We start from the raw sequence: 9,270 nt of genomic DNA, 5'->3' as shown, positions 1-9,270 counted from the left end.
ATAAAGTCCTTTAATTGAAATAAAGACACAATCCTTTATTGTTCTAAATTAAACCATACTTACCGTCACGCCCATTCCAGCTGAAGCCAACGATCTCCTGTAATAAAAATAAAATAATAAAGCAACATCATCCTTACCTTTCCATGGTTCCCACGACAGCTTCAGCTCTGCTACATCGAGATGACAGGCTGGACCGCAGCAGAACGCCGCCATCCAGCCTATCATCCCGCAGACACTGAGAAGCGCAGGCTTGCTTGCGCTCCACATTGTCTCTCTGTGACGGCATAAAGATGAGCCGAGGTCATGTCCAATGAACTCGGCTCACCTCATGCACGTCACTTACAGCGTGGGAGAATTCTCACGCTGAAGCGCTGAGTGCAGGAGAATTTTCCCACGCTGTCAGTGAGGTGCATGAGGTGAGCTGAGTTCATTGGACATGAGCTCACCTCATGCACGTCACTGACAGCGTGGGAGAATTCTCCTGCACTCAGCACTTCAGCGTGAGAATTTTCCCACGCTGTCAGTGACGTGCATGAGGTGAGCCGAGTTCATTGGACATGACCTCGGCTCATCTGGATGCCGTCACAGAGAGACACTGAGGAGCGCAAGCATGCCTGCTCTTCTCAGTGTCTGTGGCATGACAGGCTGGATGGCAGCGTTCTGCTGCGGTCCAGCCTGTCATCTCGATGTAGCAGAGCTGAAGCTGTCGTGGGAACCATGGAAAGGTAAGGATGAGGTTGGTTTATTATTTTTCTTTTATTGCAGGAGATCGTTGGCTTCAGCTGGAATGGGCGTGATGGTAAGTATGGTTTAATTTAGAACAATAAAGAATTGTGTGTTTATTTCAATTAAAGGACTTTATTCTGGGTGTTGTGTTTTTTTTAAATACTTTACTAGAAATTCATGGCGGTCATGTCTAATACTGGCGTGACCCCATGAACTTTGGGCTTGGGGCCAGCTGATAATACCAAGCTGGCCCTAACCCCTTTATTACCCAGTGAGCCACCGCACCAGGGCCCTGGATGAGATGGGTACAGCGCCAGAAGATGGCGCTTCTATGAACGCGCCATTTTCCCGGGTGGCTGCGGACTGCAATTTGCAGCGGGGGGGGCCCAGAAAGCTTGGGCCTCCCTGCGCTGCAGATTCCAGCCCCCAGCTGCCTAGTTGTACCTGGCTGGACACAAAAATAGGGCGAAGCCCCACGTATTTTTTTTTTAATTATTTCATGAAATTCATGAAATAATTAAGAAAAAAAGGCCTTCCCTATATTGTTGTGTCCGGCCAGGTACAAATAGTCAGCTGGTGGTTGGGGGCAGCCCGTTCCTGCCTGCTGTACCTGGCTGGACACAAATATAGTGCAAAGCCCCACTTCAATTTTTTTTAATTATTTCAGGAAATTCATGAAATAATTAAAAAAAAATTGATGTGGGGCTTCGCACTATATTTGTGTCCAGTCAGGTGCAGCAGGCAGGAACGGGCTGCCCCCAACCACCAGCTGCCTATTTGTACCTGGCCGGACACAACAATATAGGGAAGCCCTTTTTTTCTTAATTATTTCATGAAATAATTTAAAGAAAATTGACGTGGGGCTTCGCCCTGTTTTTGTGTCCAGCCAGGTACAACTATGCAGCTGGGGGCTGGAATCCGCAGCGCAGGGAGGCCCAAGCTTTCTGGGCCACCCCCGCTGCAAATTGCAGTCCGCAGCCACCCCGGAAAATGGCGCGTTCATAGAAGCGCCATCTTCTGGCGCTGTACCCAACTCATCCAGGGCCCTGATGCGGTGGCTCACTGGGTAATAAAGGGGTTATGGCCAGCTTGGCATTAGCAGCTGGCCCTAAGCCCAAAATTCATGGGGTCACGCCAATATTAGACATGACCACCATGAATTTCTAGTAAAGTATTTAAAAAAAACACAACACCCAGAAAAAAGTCCTTTAATTGAAATAAACACACAATTCTTTATTGTTCTAAATTAAACCATACTTACCGTCACGCCCATTCCAGCTGAAGCCAACGATCTCCTGAAATAAAAGAAAAATAATAAAGCAACATCATCCTTACCTTTCCATGGTTCCCATGACAGCTTCAGCTCTGCTACATCGAGATGACAGGCTGGACCGCAGCAGAACGCTGCCATCCAGCCTGTCATCCCGCAGACACTGAGAAGCGCAGGCTTGCTTGCGCTCCACAGTGTCTCTCTGTGAGGGCATCCAGATGAGCCGAGTTAATGTCCAATGAACTCGGCTCACCTCATGCACGTCACTGACAGCGTGGGAAAATTCTCCTGCACTCAGCGCTTCAGCGTGGGAGAATTCTCACACTGAAGCGCTGAGTGCAGGAGAATTCTCCCACGCTGTCAGTGACGTGCAGGAGGTGAGCTGAGTTCATTGGACATGAGCTCACCTTATGCACGTCACTGCAAGCGTGGGAGAATTCTCCTGCACTCAGCGCTTCAGCGTGAGAATTTTCCCACGCTGTCAGTGACGTGCATGAGGTGCGCCGAGTTCATTGGACATGAACTCGTCTCATCTTTATGCCGTCACAGCCAGACACTGCAGAGCGCAAGCATGCCTGCGCTTCTCAGTGTCTGCGGGATGACAGGCTGGATGGCAGCGTTCTGCTGCGGTCCAGCCTGTCATCTCGATGTAGCAGAGCTGAAGCTGTCGTGGGAACCATGGAAAGGTAAGGATGATGTTGCTTTATTATTTTTCTTTTATTGCAGGAGATCGTTGGCTTCAGCTGGAATGGGCGTGATGGTAAGTATGGTTTAATTTAGAACAATAAAGGATTGTGTCTTTATTTCAATTAAAGGACTTTATTCTGGGTGTTTGTGTTTTCTTTTAATTTTGACTATGGGGTTAGTAATGGGGGTGTCTTATAGACGCCTCTCCATTACTAACCTGGGCTTGATGTCAGCTGGCATTATAAGCTGACATCAACCCCAGCCCTATTACCCCCTGCCACCGCTACAGGGCAGCGTGGAAGAGCGAGGCTAAGTGCCAGAATTGGCGCATCCTATGAATGCGCCATTTCTGGGGCGGCTGACGGCTGGTGTTTCTAGCCTGGGAGGGGGCCAATATTCATGGCTCCCTTCCTGGGCTATTAATATCAGCCCCCAGCTGTCTGCCTAGCCTTTGCTAGCTATTAAATTAGGGGGGACCCCACGTCATTTTTTGGGGGGGGTCCCCCATTTTAATAGCTAGTAAAGGCTATGTATTCAGCTGGGGGCTCATATTAGTAGCCTGGGAAGCTCCGTGGGTATTACCCCCTTCCCAGGCTTCAAACATCTGCCCCAGCTGTCTGCTTAACCTCCGCTAGAGACTAAAATTAAGGGGAACCCCACGCCAATTTTTTTTAATAATAAATCCTTTATTTTAATACTAAATGACAAGTACAGTAACCAACACTATCACTGTACTTCATATATATGTGACTGACATGTTTCTATCTATCTAATCTATGTGTGAAGCTCTATTCTGTGTGTTATAAATTGTCGGGTACAGATGCTGAATTGCCGGCCGGCTTTTTTAAAGAGACGGTGCATGAAAACACTATTATTTTTTTTAATAAATCCTTTACACTAATTGACAAGTACAGTAAGCAACATTGTCACTGTACTTCATATATATGTGACTGACATGTTTCTATCTATCTAATCTATGTGTGAAGCTCTATTCTGTCTGTTATAAATTGTCGGGTACAGATGCTGAATTGCCGGCCGGCTTTTTTAAAGAGACAGTGCATGAAAACACTATTATATTTTTTAATAAATCCTTTACACTAAATGACAAGTACAGTAAGCAACACTGTCACTGTACTTCATATATATGTGACTAACATGTTTCTATCTATCTAATCTATGTGTGAGGCTCTATTCCTTCTTGTCTAAATTGTCGGGTACCGGTGTATGCCGCTGCTGAATTGCCGGCCGGCTTTTTTAAAGAAAGCGTCTTCTGAGCAGTTTGTCAGCTTTTGGACACCTTTGAAGGTGTTTTCTATGTGTTTCTATGTGTTTTTGTTTGCCTGCCATTGGTTTTAACAGTGTTCGACGGTGTTCTAAGGTGTTCGACGAACAGTTCGACGAACAGTTCCTCGAACATCCCGGTGTTCGACGAACCGAACCCGAACACTACGGGGGTGGCTCAACACTACTCAGGATACAGCGGGCATTGCTGCAGCCAATGGAGGAACCATCTGTATGCTTAATCAGTGTTGTGCCTGCCTTTGCACATCGGAATTAGGTGAGTGTAACAACTCACCGTGATTATAACATTAACTGGCTGATCTGCACAAGAAGCACTTTTCTTCTCTTTTTCTTTGCAAAATTTTGACAAGACTGAGTTTCATAGAACATTTCTTAACTCGTAACATGAAAGTAAGGTTAATAATAATCTTAATTTTACTCAAAGTAGTTAATGCAAAATGAACACACCCCACATCAAAAACTACTACAACTAGTATTTTGTATGGCCTCTATGATTTTTAAAGACAGCACAAAGTATTCTAGGCATGGAATGAACAAGTTGACGACATATTACAACATATATCTTTTTTCATTCTTCAAAAATGACCTTTTAGAGCCTGGATACTGGATGGAGAGGGATGCTCAACTTGCCTCTTCGGAACTCCCCATAGATGTTCCATTGGGTTCAAATCGGAGATACTTGGCCACTGAATCACTTTCACTCAGTTCTTTAGTAATGCAGCAGTGGCCTTAGTTGCGTGTTTTGGATCATTTTCCTTGGAAAAGTGCTTGTCTACTAAGGGCATGGAGTGATGGTAACATCTTCTCTTTCCATATAGAGCAGTATATCTATGAATTCATGATCTCATCAAGGAATTCTAAATTATGATACCAGCAGCACTCATGCAGCAACACATACAGACACTGCCACCACCATGTCTCGGTGTAAGGACCATGCATTTTTCTTTGTGCTCCTCACTTTTGTGACACCACAGAGTTTTGACGTCATCAGTTCCAAAAACATTTATCTTGGTCTCATAACTCTAGAGTAGAGTACCAGTAGTATTCATATTTTTCAGCATTGGCCCTGGCAAATTGTAGGCGGGTTTTATTGTGCATGGGTTTAAAGAGAGGCTTCCTTTGTGGACAACACCCATACATACCATTCCTCTGCAGTGTATGCTGTATCGTGTCACTGGTATGGCTTCCTACTTCTTAGGCTAACTGCTGTGAACTTGCATATACCAATTTTCTTCAACCCTTCTCATTATAAGAGGCTCCTGTTTTGGTGTAATCTTCTGTGGTCGGCCTGGACGTCTCTGTGAGATGACTGCACTTCCATCTTTGTTAAATTGTTGTATCACTTTTCCTACAGTATTCTGACTGATAAGCAAAGCTTTGCTGATCTTCTTGTCGCCGTCACCTCTTTTGTGTAAAGAAATTATGTTGTCTCTCAAGTCTTGTGACATTTCTCTTCCATGAGGTGCCATTGCTGACAGCATTAAATGAGAAGGGGTTTTCTTTGTTAAGTAACACCATTTTATAGCCAACTGTCTGTTGGACACCTGTGTAATTAATAATAAGATTTACCTGTAGTTAAATTCTTGTTAATTAGAATGTTGTAGTCTAAATTTTAGCTTTGTTCCTAAGACTTTGATTGGCGTGTACTCATTTTTGTAACATGGTCATGAATTCATTTGTTAAGAGAACTGCTTTATTAGGTGAGCAAAATAACAAATCTTGTAATCAATGACCCACATTTATGTTAGTATTTTCTAGTATAGTATTTCATACAAAATTTTGACTCTGAAAGGAAAGGTTGTCTAACAAATCTCTTGGGGTGTACTCATTAATGCCAAGCACGGTATATAGTGTATACTATTTCTCATTATGGTAACTACCACAGACAGTGGTATAGCCTGTCTCTGCCCAGACTTGGTGTTTTTTGTGAATAAAACACTTTAATTAAGTAGCCCTCTCAGCTGCCTTCTATTTAGGCATTTTGGACATCTCAAAACATAGAATGTCTATATGGACACCCGTCTGTCTAACAACGAGCCTCTATTTTAGGTTTAAAAACCATGAGAAACAGAGAAAAGAAAATATTTTTTTCTGCTGCACACTCCCTGATTGTGAGACATGAGTTAAATGCATGGATTTACAGTATATGGATATATAAATCCAAGTGACCTGTCTCAGAAGATGCATTGGGGCCTGGGGCATTTCATGTCATCGACTTGTTGCATTGAGAAAAGCTAACTATGCGGCTTTTTCAACTCATTTGTGTTACTCATTATTTATTAAAACTATAGTTTTATCCAAACTTACGACTTCTATAAATGAATCCCATTGCAATATTCACCCCTTTGACTGCAGATGTTTTCAAAGGAAATTCTGCAAAGATGCATGTTCAAGTGACTGTTCACATCAATGCTGCACTAAATAATATAGAAGAGCCATGAAAATAAGGCGAGAGTCCGCAGCACAATGGGACACAGTCAATATGCTTTTATACAGAAATGCCTAGGATTGCTGAACAGTGATTTCTTTTTTTACCCTGGGCAGAAAAGAAATATACTAAATGTGAATGTGAATGTAATTGGCTCACTGTGGAATTATTATACACTGCTCAAAAAAATAAAGGGAACACTCAAATAACACATCCTAGATCTGAATGAATGAAATATTCTCATTGAATACTTTGTACAAAGTTGAATGTGCTGACAAGAAAATCACACAAAAATCATCAATGGAAATCAAATTTATTAACCAATGGAGGCCTGGATTTGGAGTCACCCCCAAAATTAAAGTGGAAAAACACACTACAGGCTGATCCAACTTTGATGTAATGTCCTTAAAGCAAGTCAAAATGAGGCTCAGTATTGTGTGTGGCCTCCACGTGCCTGTATGACCTCCCTACAACACCTGGGCATGCTCCTGATGAGGTTGCGGATGATCTCCTGAGGGATCTCCTCCGAGACCTGGACTAAAGCATCCGCCAACTCCTGGACAGTCTGTGGTGCAACGTGACGTTGGTGGATGGAGCGAGACATGATGTCCCAGATGTCCTCAATCGGATTCAGGTCTGGGGAATGGGCGGGCCAGTTCATAGCTTCAATGCCTTCATCTTGCAGGAACTGCTAACACACTCCAGCCACATAAGGTCTGGCATTGTCCTGCATTAGAAGGAACCCAGGGCCAACCGCACCAGCATATGGTCTCACAAGGGGTCTGAGGATCTCATCTCGGTACCTAATGGCAGTCAGGCTACCTCTGGCGAGCACATAGAGGGCTGTACGACCCTCCAAAGAAATGCCACCCCACACCATTACTGACCCACTGCCAAACCGGTCTTGCTGAAGGATGTTGCAGGCAGCAGATCGCTCTCCACGGCGTCTCCAGACTCTGTCACATGAGCTCATTGTGAACCTGCTTTCATCTGTGAAGAGCACAGGACGCCAGTGTTGACTTTGCTAATCCTGGTGTTCTGTGGCAAATGCCAAGCGTACTGTACGGTGTTGTGCTGTGAGCACAACCCCCATCTGTGGATGTTGGGCCCTCATATCACCCTCATGGAGTCAGTTTCTAACCGTTTGTGCAGACACATGCACATTTGGGGCCTGCTGGAGGTAATTTTGCAGGGCTCTGGCAGTGCTCCTCTTGTTCCTCCTTGCACAAAGGCGGAGGTAGCGGTCCTGCTACCGGGTTGTTGCCCTCCTACGGCCCCCTCCACATCTCCTGGTGTACTGGCCTGTCTCCTGGTAGGGCCTCAGCCTCCGGACACTACACTGACAGACACAGCAAACCTTCTTGCCACAGCTCGCATTGATGTGCCATCCTGGATGAGCTGCACTACCTGAGCAACTTCTGTGGGTTGTAGCGTCCGTCTCATGCTACCACGAGTGTGAAAGCACAACCAACATTCAAAAGTGACCAAAATATCAGCCAGAAAGCATTGGTACTGACATGTGGTCTGTGGTCCCCACCTGCAGAACCACTCCTTTATTGAGTGTGTCTTCATAATTGCCAATAATTTCCATCTATTGTCTATTCCATTTGCACAACAGCATGTGAAATTGATTGTCAATCAGTGTTGCTTCCTAAGTGGACAGTTTGAATTCACAGAAGTTTGATCCACTTGGAGTTATATTCTGTTGTTTAAGTATTCCCTTTATTTTTTTGAGCAGTGTACTTAATCCTCTACTGTACAATTCTGCATTACATGTTAATTAGGGTTCTGCTTTATATTAATTATATGCGCATGACAATTGAGGCTTATTGGGTTTCTTTTTATCTGATACATTTTATCTGATGCATTTTAAATACACAGTTTAATAGTATTTAGTGTGCCGATTAATGGAGGAAAATTTAGAAAAATGTACATATTTATCAGATTATATCACAATAAAATACTACACTTTGTGCGGAAAGTGAGACCTGTTCATTGTGTTGTTCTGCTGTAGTTAAATTACACAAGTTGTATGCTGTAATCTTCACATCATATTTGGTATTTGGTCAAGGAATAGCATGTCTGAAAAGTCAGCACTGTCAAAAAATGTTCTTCATGTATAAACTAGCGAATCTTAAAGTGGCTATCCAGGACTATATTAATTTTATACCATAGGCCTGAGAACTAACAGGCAGGTAGTTGTTAACTACTTACCTGTTGTGCCCGACGCCAATATCTGCTGGCACAGAGCGGTCACAGACCACTTCTGCCGGCGCCATTAGTCTATACTTGGCAGAAGTGGTCTACCTCTGGTTAGAAATGGAGCTTATTGTCCCCATGTAATCTGTTGCCATTTTATCCATCTACTTCAGCATTTTCACAGTCAAATCAAAGCCAAAATACTCCACAAAGGTTTTGCACGCTAGAATTTTTTGTCAAAAACATTTTACATTTCAATCCTATAATATATGGTGCTGTTATCTTTCCTAGATACACGAACACAGATCTCAAATTACCTAAGACATTTAATTACTACTCACGAAATACATTTGCTCTAAGTGTTCTGTTGGCTTTCAATTAAATTACTCCTATGTTATTATGAAAACCCTTTTAATTTCCAGTCAATAGTTTATTTCCATTAAGGTACTGTAGTCTCCATGGTGGGTACACTGTTTTAACAGAAAGAATGTTTTCTCTCTAATAGCTCACTAAGGCAAGCAATTTCACTGCTGTGAGAGTATCACAGTTACAGATCACAAATGATACTTATCAGAGTGTCACACATCAGTGACCTGTGGAAAAACAATACTGCACCGTTCTCTCTTATATGTCTAGATATAAGGCGGTCTGAGGCGCA

This window comes from Phyllobates terribilis, unplaced genomic scaffold, assembly GCF_046119375.1.
Source record: "Phyllobates terribilis strain yellow unplaced genomic scaffold, ASM4611937v1 Scaffold_3__8_contigs__length_932513732, whole genome shotgun sequence".
In the NCBI taxonomy this organism is placed as follows: Eukaryota; Metazoa; Chordata; class Amphibia; order Anura; family Dendrobatidae; genus Phyllobates; species Phyllobates terribilis.
Note: the sequence above shows the minus strand (reverse complement) of the source record.